This window comes from Bos indicus x Bos taurus, chromosome 18 (assembly GCF_003369695.1).
Source record: "Bos indicus x Bos taurus breed Angus x Brahman F1 hybrid chromosome 18, Bos_hybrid_MaternalHap_v2.0, whole genome shotgun sequence".
In the NCBI taxonomy this organism is placed as follows: domain Eukaryota; kingdom Metazoa; phylum Chordata; class Mammalia; order Artiodactyla; family Bovidae; genus Bos; species Bos indicus x Bos taurus.
Window position 1 is genome coordinate 27,147,690 of NC_040093.1, and position 16,042 is coordinate 27,163,731.

A 16,042-nucleotide genomic window follows, 5' to 3' on the forward strand; every position below is an offset into this window, starting at 1 on the left:
TCGCTGTTGTTATTGTCGCCTTGTTTTGTTTTTCTCAGTCAAGATGAGAATATAATGTCATCCATCCCTTCTTTATTGAGTGTCTTCTCTTCTCTATCTTCTTCACTTCCAATTTCCAATCTGTAAAACAGTGTTGCTTAATACTGAATTCTGGTACACAGTCTAACTGGCACAAGTTGATTTGGAAATGAGATGCTGTTTTATATTTAAATTATCCCCGCTCCTCCCTTATCCTTCCAAGCTTTGTCTCTGCTATGAATATTCAGATGAGGCATGATGTGATTACACTGTACAATTACTCCTATCCATGGTGGTGGCAGGGGCTGCTGGGGAGGCAGGGAGCCAGACAACCTCCAGGCCGATTCAGAGTTTGTTTTTGGTATTTTCCCTGTCTCCTTGGCGCTGCAGCACATGCAGATGTCGCTGTTGTTCTTTATAAAGCCCTAATGATATGCAAAAGCATAACTACTTGGTTTGGATGCAGAGCATCAACGAAATATTATGGATGTCTTTAAGAAAGGGGGAGAGAAAAATCCTGACTGAAGGAATGTCCACATAAATTATTTTTATTTAAATGAATTCAAAGGATGGGGTGAGAGCAAGTCAGAAGGAGTCACATGGAAAACATGCATACTATTAATATGCATAAAGAGTTCTCACTGTGGAGAAGAACCTCCTCACTGCAGCTCATAGGACAAACTGGTTCATTAGGAAATAGCTCAGAGCGACTACAACATTTTGCTATTTCCATTTTTCCCCTTATATTAAATGAAGAGTCAGACTGATGTGTTTTCTTTGCATGGCAGCATCGAGATGGAGCCAGTCTGTGAAATCTGCTGCCCAAATAGCATTTTAATGGAAACTGGAACTAAACAAGGGCATGGATTTGGAAGGGAGGGGAGAAGAAAGAATATATGAAGAGGAGTACATTCAGAGCCACAGCATAATACTTTGTAGTACAGGTTTTCAGAAACCGCCTTTGGTTCTTCATTAGTCTCAGATGGGGCTCCTGTTACAGGGAGCTGTTAGGGTTTATCAAGATGAGCACCGAGACAGGCCCTTCTAGGTCTGTGGCTGAGGAAACAAGCGGCAACTTGGTGCCTGCCCCCCCGCAGCTGTCTACGGCTCGGAAGCCAAAATCACAGCTACTCCCAATTTGGGGATTCAGTAAAGTGCCTCCTGGTCCAGGTATTTGTGACAGAGGGAATGCTTGGTGCTATCACAGTATATGTTGCTAAAGAGCAGGTGGAATCATCTGGGGCAGGCCTGATACTGTTGGTGCTGGATTCTCAGGGTGAAGATTACTGTGTTTTCTAACATTTTCAGGATGTTAAAATGATCAGTGTGGATTAGTGCATGTTTATGATGAACAGAGAGGAGCAAATAGTGAATGAACCTATTGGGTGGATTCAGAACTGATAAAATATTTGGAATATTACTAATGGCCTCGATGAATTCATAAAGGAAAACTAAGCAAGAAGCAGAATTCAGAAAAAAAAGGAGATTTCATTACTTCCCTTAGTCAGGTGGATGTAGTTCAAATTACTTTAATAATTCATATTAAAATAATCTTATATCTCTGTTTAAATTACCGAAAGAAAGACAGTTTTGCTTTGGTTTGTATATCAGCACAGATTTCTATTTGGTGGCATGATGTTGACCTGAAACTGGTCTCTATTTATCATTATGAGCAGGTAAAGTGAAAGTGAAAGTGAGTAAGTAAGCGTGTTCTAAATTCTGTTGCTTTTCGCCCACTCATTTCCCAAACTTCCACTTATGAGTGTCCTTTATAACACACACACACATACACACACATACACACACTCTCAACTGTTACAGTGTACCAAACTACAGAGTACAATTAATGTGGACAATGGCTATTTAATCTGAATCAGGCCGTTAAACTTCTTATTTTTTCTGTCTCTGTTGACAGTATTATGGGTATTAAATATTGAAACAAATCATGTTAAGAATTTAGCACAGTATTTGCATATAACAACACTAACAATGTTAAATTTTATCTTTGCTATATTATTGTTATTTCAGTGTATTGACTGGTATTAGAGAGAAATAAGGTAAAGGAAATAATATTTACTCTTTACTCCTACTACTAAATAGCAATGCAGATAAAAGATTTAGTGAGAAAGCATTAAATGGGGCTTCTGTGGTAGCTCAGATGGTAAAGAATCTGCCTGCAATGCAGGAGACCTGGGTTCGATCCCCGAGTTGGGAAGATCCCCTGGAGGAGGAAATGGCAACCCACTCCAGTATTCTTGTCTGGAGAATTCCATGGACAGAACATGGGGTCCCAAAGAGTGAGACATGACTGAGCAACTAACACTTTTTTTTACTTTTCATGGCAGACAGATTGTTATTTATCAATAATCAAAAGTCAAACTACAGCTCATATTAATGCAGTTCATAATATATCTATGAAAATGTTCCTTTAAAAATGTATGTGTAATTCTGAGATGATGATCATGGCACATAGTATCTAAGTCTAACAAGAGAGTCCTATCCTGTTTGCTGTGGAGGGCTATGGGAACTGAGAGGAGAGCTGTGGGAGCTGAGAGGTGCTCATTATTTACTACATTGACAGGCAATTCCAACTTCCAGTCTTTTAAAAAAGAGATAGTTTTGAATACGTAATATGATATATTAACTATTTTAAGCATCAATAATTTAAATAACTTAGAAAGCAAAAAGTCTCCCCCCTGCTCCTCTTCTAGCCATGAGTTTCTAACCTCACCCTCAAATTGGTAATCAGTTACTGGTTTCTCATTTATCCTTCCAGATATTAACATATTATGCCCAGATATTAATAACATATTTTCTTTCCCACTTTTTACATGAATGGTGGTTTTTAAAAAGGGATTCCTTATAATTTCCTGCAAATGCAATGAATTCATCTCTAAGTAGATAGCTTAAGTTTTCATTTCCAGTAATCACGTCCACTAATTTTTGTCTTTAACTTGGTAAGAACATGTAGCACGATGTTGAACAGAGTGCAAGTGGTGAAAGTGAATATTCTTGCCTTGCTTCCAATTTTAGGAGACATCATTGCCTTGTTTCTGAATTTAGGAGAGAAATAATTCTGCCTTTTATCATTAACAAAAATGCCCTTTATCAAGTGGAAGAGGTATTATTCTATTCCCAGTTGCTAAGAACTTTTTTTAAATGGTTGTTAAATTTTGTCAAATGCCTTTTTTGCACCTATTGAAATCGGTAACAGTTCAAAGTTGTTGTCATGATGAATCACAATGATTTTCATATGTTAAACCAACCTTGCAGTCCTTGAAAAACCCACTTGCTCATGATGTATTTATTTTTCAATATATTGCAATATTTTACCTGCTAATATCTTGCTAAAGGTTTTGAACCCATGTTCATGACAGAAATTGGGCTATGATTTTCTTTTCTTGAAATGACTTTGGTATTGTTATAAGGGTCTTGGTATCTTTATGAAATGAGTTGAAGAGTGTGCCCTCCCTTTATACTCTGAAAAGGTTCGTGTAAACTTGTCATTGTTTTGTACTTAAACATTGGATAGTGACGCTATAGGCCTAAAAATTGTGGACAATTTTTCAATTATAAATTCAATATTTAAGACAATGTTCTAGGACTATTTAATTTTCAATTTTTCGGTATCAATTTTGGTAAGCTGCGTTTTTCAAGGAATTTGTCTATTTCATCTTAGTTATCAAATTGATCAGAACAAAGTTGTCCAATATTTCGTTATCTATTTTTTGTCTGTCAAAACTTTAGTAATGTCCTCTCTTTCATTTGTGATATTAGTAAGCTGTATTTTCTTTTTTCTTGTTTTTTCAAAAATCAATTTTATTAATCTTTTCAATGGATCAACTTCTATCTCTAGATCTTTTGATTTCTACTCTAAATTTTACAATTTCCTTTCTTTTACTTATTTTTTAATTGCAATGTTCACTTTAGTTTTCTAGACATTGAATTTTGTATTGGGGTATAGTCAATTAACAGTGCTGTGATAGTTTCAGGTGAACAGCAAAGGGACTCAGCCATGCATATACACATATCCATTTTCCCTCAAACTCTCCTCCCATCCAGGCTGCCACGTAACATTTAGCAGAGTTCCATGTGCTAGACAGTAGGTCCTTATGGATAACCAGCAAGGACCTTTCTTTAACTTATTTTGGGTTTGATTTGCTTCTCTTTTTCTAGATTCACAAGGTTGAATCTTAGAAAATTCACTTTACACTTTTCTTCTTTTCTAATATAGATGTGAACTGTGTTTAGTTGCTCAGTCGTGTCCGACTCTTTGTGAGCCCATGGACTGTAGCCCACCAGGATCCTCTGTTTATGGGATTCTCCAGGCAACAAAACTGGAGTGGGTTGCCATGCCCTTCTCCAAGGGATCTTCCTGACGACCCAGCAATCGAACCAGGGTCTCCTGCAGGTGGATTCTTTACCAGCTGAGCTACCAGGGAAGCCCCAATACAGATGTGTAAATCCATAAATCTCCCTCTAAGGACTGCTTTAGTTGTATCCCATGTACTTTCATAGTGAAAGTGAAAGTGTTAGTCACTCAGTCATATCCAACTCTTTGCAATCCCATGGACTGTAGCCTGCCAGGCTCCTCCGTCCATGGGATTCTCCAGGCAAGAATACTGGAGTGAATTGCCATTTCCTTCTCCAGGGATCTTCCTGACCCAGGGATCAAACCCAGGTCTTCAACACTGCAGGCACATTCTTTATCATCTGAGCTACACTGTAAACTAAACTAATCTTTCATAAGATATGTATTTATTATCATTATTTTGTGATTTGTGATTTCCTCTTGAAAGTGAAAGTCACTCAGTTGTGTCCATCTCTTTGCAACCCCATGGACTGTATAGTCCATAGAATTCTCCAGGCCAGAATACTGGAATGGGTAGCTGTTCCCTTCTCCAGTGGATCTTCCCAACCTAGGGTTCGAACACAGGTCTCCTGCATTGCAGCCAGATTCTTCACTAGCTGAGTCACCAGGGACTGTATTATTTATAAGTGTGTTGTTTAATTTCCAAACATTCAGTTACTTTTCTAGGTATCTTACTACTGTGAAATTCTAATTAAATACCACTGTATTCACGGAATATATTCTATGTAATTTCAGCTCAAGATTTGTTTTATGGCCCAACACACAGTCTATTTATTTATTAATTCAAATTATTATTTATTTATTTGAAGTGGTATGTGCACCGCTGCTCTTGGTTTCCTCTATTATACAATTGATTTCCATCTAATTCATTTCTGCCCTTATTGTTTTTTTCTTCTATTTTCTTCAGGTTTCCTTTTCTATTCTTCTTCTAATTTCTTGATAAGATAGTTATATCACTGATTTTTAGCCTTTTTTCATTTTATTTTATTTTTTTTATGTTTATAAAAGAAATTTTTTTCTAGTTCTAATACTTTTCAGTTATGTTTGATGAATTAGTTCTAGAGATCTGCTATGCAACATGGCTGTTACTTTGATTGTGGTGATTGTATCATGGATGTTTGCACATATCCAAGGATATTAAGTATGTTCAGTTTTTCACATATCAACTATACTTCAATAAAGCTGGCACATATCAGCCTTATTATTTATATATATATATATATATATATATCAGATATATATGTAAATATCTGATACATATATCCACACAATAGAGGTGGAGATGGAAACAAAGAGACTCAGAAAGGTGTACATCTATATTTTATAAAAATATTATTTAAAAATAATAAAACTACTATATAATTCTTTGTACCATTAAATTTTTTACTTCAAAATCTTTATTTCTTTATTTTTAATTAGATGGCTTTTTTAATTGTTAACATTTTATAATAGATTCAGGTATACACCATAGTTATTCAATATGTTTATAGATTATATACCACACAAAGTTATATTCTTGACTCTATTCCTTGTGCTGTACCTTACACTCCTGTGACTTATTTGTTTTATAACTGGAAGTTTGCACCTCTAAATCCTCTTCATGTGTTTCACCCAAGCCCTCATTCCCTTCCCTTCTGGTAACCAAGTTTGTTCTCTGTATCTTTGAGTCCATTTCTGTTTTGTAATATTTGCTTGTTTTGTTTCTTAGAGTCCATGTATAAGTGAAAACATAAAGTATTTGTCTTTCTGTGACTTATTTCACATAGCATAATACTCTGCAGGTTTATCCATGTTGTTGCAAAGTTTAAGGCTAAGTTATACATACCACATCCTCTTTACACATTCACCTGTGGATAGACACAGGTTATTTCCATACTTACAATATTGTAAATAATGCTGCAGTAAACATTGATGTACATATATGTTTTCAAGATGAGTGATTTCATTTTCTTCCAACAAACACCCAAGAGTGGAATTGCTGAATCATGTGTTATTTTTATTTTTAATTTTTGGAAAACTTCCATACTGTTTTCCATAGCGGCTACAGCAATTTACATTCCCACCAACAGTGTACTAGGATTCCCTTTTCTCCACAACCTCAGCAATACTTGTTATTTCTTGTGTCTTTTCTTTTTTTCTTTTTAAACATTTATTCAAAGGCTGTAAATTTTCCTCTAAGCATTGCTTTAGTTATAACTCTTAGGTTTTCATTTGTCGTATATTCATTATTATTTGATTCAAAATAATTCCTCTTTGGTCCATAGCCTTTTAGAAGTATATGGCTTAAGTTCCACACCTTTAGGGATTCACAAAACTTTTAGTTCTTACTTTTATTGATTTTTAGCTTCTTGTTAGTGCTTTCCAGATCTCTGTGGTCATAGTCAACTCCAGATGATTTAAATTTACTTTTGAGAGTTGCATTATAGTCAACTTTGGTAAATATTTACTTGAAAAGAATGTGCCACTGTGAGGTGCATTGTGTCACATATAACTACTGCTACTGCTGCTGCTAAGTTGCTTTAGTCGTGTCCAACTCTGTGCGACCCCATAGATGGCAGCCCATCAGGCTCTGCCATCCCTGGGATTCTCCAGGCAAGAACACTGGAGTGGGTTGCCATTTCCTTCTCTGACATATAACTAAGTCATGTCGAATAATTACATTGTTTAGTTAATCTATATTCTTACTGATTTTTTTGGACTGCTTGTATAATTGTTTTATTGGTTACAAGAGGTGTGTTAAAAGTGTGTTACAGTCCTACACTGTGATGTGAATTTGTGTACTTTTTTTTTGTTTTGTAAATTTTTGCTTTATGTATTTTATGTCTATGTTATCAAGTGGACACAAATTAAGAAATTATATTGTGTTGAATTGACCATTTAATAATCATGCCATATACATCTTTATCTCTTGCCTTAAAATCTATTTTGTCTAATCTTAATATAGTTGTTCTGGTCATATTTGTCCAGATCTGGCCATTGTTCTGGTATAGGTGGAGGATTTTTTATCTTTTTATTTTAACTTTATCTGTTTTTTAGTTAGATTTTATCTTTTATCTACTCTTAGAATTTTGAATTTTAACTGGAGAATTGAGTCAATTTATATTTAAAGTAGTTACTTATACATTTAAAATTTACACATATTACCTTATTATTTCCTATATTATCTGGTTTATGTTGTTTCACTCCTTTTTTTGAATTCCTTGAGATTAATCAAGCATTTTTGTTGTTCCACCTTCTTCTCTATTACCTTGTTAATAATACATGTTTTTACTGTTGCGTGTTACCCTAAATTTGATAACTTACATCTCTGACTTAACTATAATCTAGTATTACAAATTAGTGCTTTTACCACTTCCCAGATATACTAGAACCTTAGGTTAGTCTCATTTTGTTTACCACCCTTCATGTTACTGTTAACACATGTATTTTATTGTTCATATATTTTAACCTAACAAGATACTTCCTTTTTCGTAATGTACAGTTAAGATTCATTCAAACTTATTAACATATGTACCTTGTGCATTGCTCTTTCCTCCATTTCCACATTGTTTCCTCCCCTCCGCCCGCCGCCCAGGGTTGCTTTGTTTCTATCTATAGATTTCCTTTCCCTTTGTTGTTGTTGTTGTTTTAGGTGAGGTGTGCTGCTTGCTGAGTTCTTGTTCAGGTTTTGTTTGTCTATAAAGTTTTTTTTATCTTGTTTTGAAAGCTATTTTGACTGAGTATAGAATTTCAGATTTTTAGTTATTTTCTTTCAGCATATTAAAGATGTCATTCCATAGGATTTTTGGCCTCCATTATTTCTGCTGAGAAGTCAGCTGTCAGTCTTGTTGCTTGTATGAAATAATGTCTTTCTTTACCTTCATGTAAGATTTTTCTCCTCAGTTTTCATTTTTAGCAGTTCTACTGATAGGCCAAGCTTTGCTTTTCTTTCTTTTTTTATTTTTTTCAAAATAAGACAGGATCAAATGATGCCTTTATTTATTTTTTTGTTTCATATATGATATTATACATGTTTCAATGCCATGCTCCCAAATCATCCCACCCTCTCCCTCTCCCACAGAGTCCATAAGACTGTTCTATACATCTGTGTCTCTTTTGTTGTCTCTCATACAGGGTTATCATTACCACCTTTCTAAATTCCATATATATGTGTTAGTATACTGTACTGGTGTTTTTCTTTCTATATTACTTCACTCTGTATAATAGGCTCCAGTTTCATCCATCTCATTAGAACTGATTCAACTGTATTCTTTTTAATGGCTGAGTAATACACCATTGTGTATATGTACCACAGCTTTCTTATCCATTCATCTGCTGATGGACATCTAGGTTGCTTCCATGTCTTGGCTATTATAAACAGTGCTGCGATGAACACTGGGGTACATGTGTCTCTTTCAATTCTGGTTTCCTTGGTGTGTATGCCCAGCAGTGGGATTGCTGGGTCATAAGGCAGTTCTATTTCCAGTTTTTTAAGGAATCTCCACACTGTTCTCCATTAGTGGCTGTACTAGTTTGCATCCCCACCAACAGTGTAAGAGGGTTCCCTTTTCTCCACACCCTCTCCAGCATTCATTGCTTGTAGACTTTTGGATAGCAGCTATTCTGACTGGCGTGAAATGGTACCTCATTGTGGTTTTGATTTGCATTTCTCTGATAATGAGTGATGTTGAGCATCTTTTCATGTGTTTGTTAGCCATCTGTATGTCTTCTTTGGAGAAATGTCTGTTTAGTTCTCTGGCCCATTTTTTGATTGGGTCGTTTATTTTTCTGGAATTGAGCTGCAGGAGTTGCTTGTATATTTTTCAGATTAACTGTCAGTTACTTCATTTGCTATTATTTTCTCCCATTCTGAAGGCTGTATTTCACCTAGCTTATAGTTTCCTTTGTTGTGCAGAAGCTTTTAATTTTAATTAGGTCCCATTTGTTTATTTTTGCTTTTATTTCCAATATTCTGGGAGGTAGGTCATAAAGGATCCTGCTGTGATTTATGTTGGAGAGTGTTTTGCCTATGTTCTCCTCTAGGAGTTTAATAGTGTCTGGTCTTATGTTTAGATCTTTAATCCATTTTGAGTTTATTTTTTTGTATGGTGTTAGAAAGTGTTCTAGTTTCATTCTTTTACAAGTGGTTGACCAGTTTTCCCAGCACCACGTGTTAAAGAGATAGTCTTTTCTCCATTGTATATTCTTGCCTCCTTTGTCAAAGATAAGGTGTCCATAGGTGCATGGATTTATCTCTGGGCTTTCTATTTTGTTCCATTGATCCATATTTCTGTCTTTGTGCCAGTACCATACTGTCTTGATGACTGTGGCTTTGTAGTAGAGCCTGAAGTCAGGCAGGTTGATTCCTCCAGTTCCATTCTTCTTTCTCAAAATTGCTTTGGCTATTTGAGGTTTTTTGTATTTCCATACAAATTGTGAAATTATTTGTTCTATCTGTGAAAAATACCGTTGGTCGCTTGATAGGGATTGCATTGAATCTATAGATTGCTTTGGGTAGCATACTCATTTTCACTATATTGATTCTTCCGATCCATGAACATGGTATATTTCTCCATCTATTAGTGTCCTCTTTGATTTCTTTCACCAGTGTTTATAGTTTTCTATATATAGGTCTTTAGAAAGCATCACTATGAACAAAGTGAGTGGAGATGATGGAATTCCAGTTGAGCTATTTCAAATCCTGAAAGACAATGCTGTGAAAGAGCTGCACTCAATATGCCAGCAAATTTGGAAAACTCAGCAGTGGCAACAGGACTGGAAAAGGTCAGTTTTCATTCCAATCCCAAAGAAAGGCAATGCCAAAGAATGCTCAAACTACTGCACAATTGCACTGATCTCACACGTTAGTAAAGTAATGCTCAAAATCCTCCAAGCCAGGCTTCAGCAATACGTGAACTGTGAACTTCCAGATGTTCAAGCTGGTTTTAGAAAAGGCAGAGGAACCAGAGATCAAATTGCCAACATCTGCTGGACCATGGAAAAAGCAAGAGAGTTCCAGAAAAACATCTATTTCTGCTTTATTAAGAATAGCAAGAAGAGATAAGACAGCCTTCTTCGGTGATCAATGCAGAGAAATAGAGGAAAACAACAGAATCGGAAAGACTAGAGATCTCCTCAAGAAAATTAGAGATACCAAGGGAACATTTCATGCAAAGATGGGCTCGATAAAGGACAGAAATGGTATGGACATAACAGAAGCAGAAGATATTAAGAAGAGGTGGCAAGAATACACAGAAGAAGTGTCAAAAGAGATCTTCACAACCCAGGTAATCACAATGTTGTGATCACTGACCTAGAGCCAGACATCCTGGAATGTGAAGTCAAGTGGGCCTTAGAAAGCATCACTACGAACAAAGCTGGTGGAGGTGATGGAATTCCAGTTGAGCTATTTCAAATCCTGAAAGTTGATGATGTGAAAGTGCTACACTTAATATGCCAGCAAATTTGGAAAACTCAGCAGTGGCCACAGGACTGGAAAAGGTCAGTATTCATTCCAATCCCAAAGAAAGGCAATGCCAAAGAATGCTCAAATGACCGCACAATTGCACTCATCTCACACGCTAGTAAAGTAATGCTCAAAATTCTCCAAGCCAGGCTTCAGCGACATGTGAACCGTGAACTTCCTGATGTTCAAGCTGGTTTTAGAAAAGGCAGAGGAACTAGAGATCAAATTGCCAACATCTGCTGGATCATGGAAAAAGCAACAGAGTTCCAGAAAAACATCTATTTCTGCTTTATTGACTATGCCAAAGCCTTTGACTGTGTGGATCACAATAAACTGTGGAAAATTCTGAAGGAGATGGGAATACCAGACTACCTGACCTGCCTCTTGAGAAACTTATATGCAGGTCAGGAAGCAACAGTTAGAACTGGACATGGAACGAGAGACTGGTTCCAAATAGGAAAAGGAGTAGGTCAAGGCTGTATATTGTCACCCTGCTTATTTAACTTACATGCAGAATATGTCATGAGAAATGCTGGGCTGGAATAGGCACAAGCTGGAATCAAGATTCCTGGAGGAAATGTCAATAACCTCAGATATGCAGATGACACCACCCTTATGGCAGAAAGTGAAGAGGAACTAAAAAGCCTGTTGATGAAAGTGAAAGAGGAGAGTGAAAAAGTTGGCTTAAAGCTCAACATTCAGAAAACGAAGATCATGGCATCCGGTCCCATCACTTCATGGGAAATAGATGGGGAAACAGTGGAAACTTTGTCAGACTTTACTTTTTTGGGCTCCAAAATCACTACAGATGGTGACTGCAGCCATGAAATTAAAAGACGCGTACTCCTTGGAAGGAAAGTTATGAACAACCTAGATAGCATATTCAAAAGCAGAGACATTACTTTGCCAACAAAGGTCTGTCTAGTTAAGGCTATGGTTTTTCCAGTGCTCATGTATGGATGTGAGAGTTGGACTGTGAAGAAGGCTGAGTGCCAAAGAATTGATGCTTTTGAACTGTGGTGTTGAAGAAGACTGTTGAGAGTCCCTTGGAGATCCAACCATTGCATTCTAAAGGAGATCAGCCCTGGGATTTCTTTGGAAGGAATGATGCTAAAGCTGAAACTCCAGTACTTTGGCCACCTCATGCGAAGAGCTGACTCATTGGAAAAGACTCTGATGCTGGGAGGGATTGGGAGCTGGAGAAGGGGACGACAGAGGATGAGATGGCTGGATGGCATCACTTACTTGATGGACGTGAGTTTGAGTGAACTCTGGGAGTTGATGATGGACAGGGAGGCCTGGCGTGCTGCAATTCATGGGGTCACAAAGAGTTGGACACAACTGAGCGACTGAACTGAACTGATATATAGGTCTTTAGTTTTTTTAGGTAGATATATTCCTAAGTATTTTATTCTTTTCGTTGCAATGGTGAATGGAATTGTTTCCTTAATTTCTCTTTCTATTTTCTCATTATGAATGTATAGGAATGCAAGGCATTTCTGTGTGTTGATTTTATATACTGCAACTTTACTATATTCATTGATTAGTTCTAGTAATTTTCTGGTGGAGTCTTTACGGTTTTGAGTTGTGCTTTTCTTTATGTTTATCCCACTTGAGATATCTGTGACTTCATATCATTTCACTCCTTTAGAAATTATTATCAGTTGGAATGCTACTTTTATTAATATCTCTCTTTTCCTTGTAGGATTCTAATTACATGCTAGACATTTTCAACATGTTTCATATGTATTTTATGCTCTTCATTTTTCATCCACTTAGCTCTTCATGCTGTGGCTTGACTATTTTTTACTGATCTATCATATAATAATACTCTCTTCATCTGTTTCCAAATTTCTGTTAAATGTATTTATAGATGCTTCAATTTCAGTTATTATATTTTCAGTTTTAGAATATTCTTTAATTTTTTGTGTGAGTTATTCGTTTCTCAAAATATTATCAGTTTGGAGTTAAGGAGTTATTTCTGATAACTCCAATATCTGGTTAACTCTGTCTCTGTGTCTGTTTCTACTGCACACTTTTTTTTTCTCCCTTTGGTCCTGTTTCTTGGTATTCCTGGAAAGTATGGAATGGATGCCAAATATTGTGTGTGGAAATTTTAGAGGTTTTGAATGATTATACCTTCCTCTGAAGAAAATGCACCCTATCATCTGGGAAGCAACAGGGCAGAACAAATGCAGATCACCCAAATGCAATAAGAGAATAAGTTACAGTTAGACTATAGTCTTTGTAAGGCTCTGATTACATCTAGTTCACTTTATCTCCCAGGTCCCATTTCTTTGATAGATCCTAAACTCCAGTTTTTGTCTTTCCAGTACTATAAGAATACTGAAAGCTCCCTTTGGCTTTCAGCAGTTCTCTGCTCTGTTTCTTAGCCTCTTATCCTAGGCAAAGAAAACTGAAAGTCTGAGAAGTTCTCTGAAATTATTCCATCTAAAAGGAAGTGAAGACATTTGTTCTCTGTGAACATATATTTATTCCTAGTGATCAAAATTCCCTTTTCCAAGTGCTTACAAAAATAACTTTTAAGTAATTGATTTTAAAATCAACACAACATTTCTAGAAAATTAGGGAAATGTCCCCTCTTATTCAGGCTTTTGACACCTCTCCCAATCTGTATATTTTCTCAAAAACAGCTGGAGTTCCTTAAGCTTGACTGAAAATTCTCATAGTACCTCTGAAAGTAGTATCTCTGGGATATGAGACTTGAATTCCAACAATTGGCATTCTTTCTTCATCTTTTTGCCTAATCTTGGGCTATAATCCCCAATAACAAATGCCATTATCTTCTTTCTTATCTGAAAGTCTTTTTTATTGACAGGGAAGGTAGAGAAAAAGAATTTAGAGAATAACTCTCTCTCTGTCTATCCCTCCTACTCTCTTTTTCAGTCATTTCTTAACAGAAGATAAAAATCCTGCAGCAAGTCTCTCTCATTTACTTTTCCCTGGAAGCAACTCTCAAATTATCTCCTTTATATGTCCTTTCTTATATCCTTTATACACAATCAGTGATCTAAATGTGATCAAACAGATTGCTGTGAAATCATTCTGCTCTTTACTTTTACCCCTCCCTTTTTGCCTGACAGTTTCTTTATCTACCAATTAAAGTTCCTATCAATACACTTACTATGTAGTAGATACAGTGAAAGAGCTAGATACATTCCCGCCTTCAAAACTGGTTTGCAATACAAGCAGAAATTCAATTACAAAACAATGTGTTATGCATTGGGTGAAATTTTAGTGTTATTTTTTTGGAGGGCTTCCTTATTTTTCTTGAGCTAACTTTTTAGAGATGGTGCTCGTAAAGTTATATTTATCCTTAATCTAAATATTTAAAAATCTGCCTTTCTGAAGTCTAGGATAACACTGTCCAAAAGAACTTTCTGCAATAATGGAAATATTATGTCCAAAAGGGTAGCTACTGGCTAGTACAATTGAGAAACTAAACCTTTAATTTTATTAAATTTTAACTAATTTTAATTTAATGGGCTAACTTATTGGACAGGTAGCTATAGGGCATATATCTGATTATGTCCAATATTCACCATTTCTGGCCATTTTAAGCTCTAATATTAAATGACTACTTTCTTTGAGTGTTCTAATTTTTTTTTTCTATTAATACTTCTCTGAGAAGTCCTCTCTTGTTGAGCAAATTTAGGCTTATATAATTAGTTTTCCTATAATTTCTTCCATCTACTTAGGATGCAAATTACTAGCAAGGTAAATCATGAATTTACCAGAAATTTTACTTTTAGTAGCATGAGACTTTGAACATGCATTTGAATAGTTGACTCCATATGATCATTATGTCATGAGTTTATTTTTTCTTACCATCTGAATTGGAATTGCTATATATATTCTTTATTGGGCCAAGCAAACTATAGAATATTGCCCCTTACGCAGTTACTTCTGATTTCTGGTTTTATGCTTTCTACCATGTTTCAACTCAAATTCTGTCCCCATTGACATAATAGTCAGTCATGAGTGCTATATCTAGAGTCAGGAATGCAGGTTATGATCACAGAAGAAATTGCAACAAAATGGCCAACTTAGTGATTAACAACATGACTTTTAACATTATTACAATGTTCATGTGTGCTTTTTTATGTTGGCAGATACATTCTTACATAATATGTATTTCATAACTTTGTATGAAACAGAAGTAATAAGGTTAATAAACATAATGAGTGAGGCATTAGGAATTTAGCTTTATGAAGCAAAACATGTCCTATACTAAGAATTAATTAACAGATAAGATTTAAGTTTATATATTTTTTTAAAAGTAGAAAAATACTATTTTAATAGACAATCTGATGTTATGTTGTTCTGAAAATGAAGAGAGGTAAAACAGAAATATTATATGAGTTTTCATAATATTTTCCAAATCTGAATATTGTATAATGTGTTCACTGCATACATAAAATATATGAACTGATTTATAGGTGGGTACTTAATATTTTTTCTCATAAAATATGTCTAGTTGTCCATATTTTAGTGGACACCAATGTGAAGGGATAATAGTTTAGTTCAGTTCAGTTGCTCGGTCCTGTCCAACGCTTTGTGACCCCATGGACTGCAGCGCTCCAGGCCTCCCTGTCCATCACCAACTCCTGGAGTTTACTCAAACTCAGGTCCATTGACTTGGTGATGCCATCCAACCATTTCATCCTCTGTCATCCCCTTTTCCTCCGACCTTCAATCTTTCCCAGCATCAGGGTCTTTTCAAATTTGTCAGCACTTCGCATCAGGTGGCCAAAGTATTGGAGTTTCAGCTTCAGCATCAGTCCTTCCAATGAATATTCAGGACTGATTTCCTTTAGGATGAACTGGTTGGATCTCCTTGCAGTCCAAGGGACTCTCAAGAATCTTCTCCAACACCACAGTTCAAAACCATCAATTCTTCAGTGCTCAGCTTTTTTTATAGTCCAACTCTCACATTCACACATGACCAGAGGAAAAACCATAGTCTTGACTGGATGGACCTTTGTTGGCAAAGTAGTCTCTGCTTTTTAATATGCTGTTTAGGTTGGTCATAACTTTCCTTCCAAGGAGTAAGTGTCTTTTAATTTCATGGATGCAGTCACCATCTGCAGTGGTGACTGCAAAAGCCAACTTTTTCACTCTCCTTTTTTACTTTCATAAAGAGTTTAGGCTTTGGATTAATACAATCCTAAGGATTCCATCGAAAA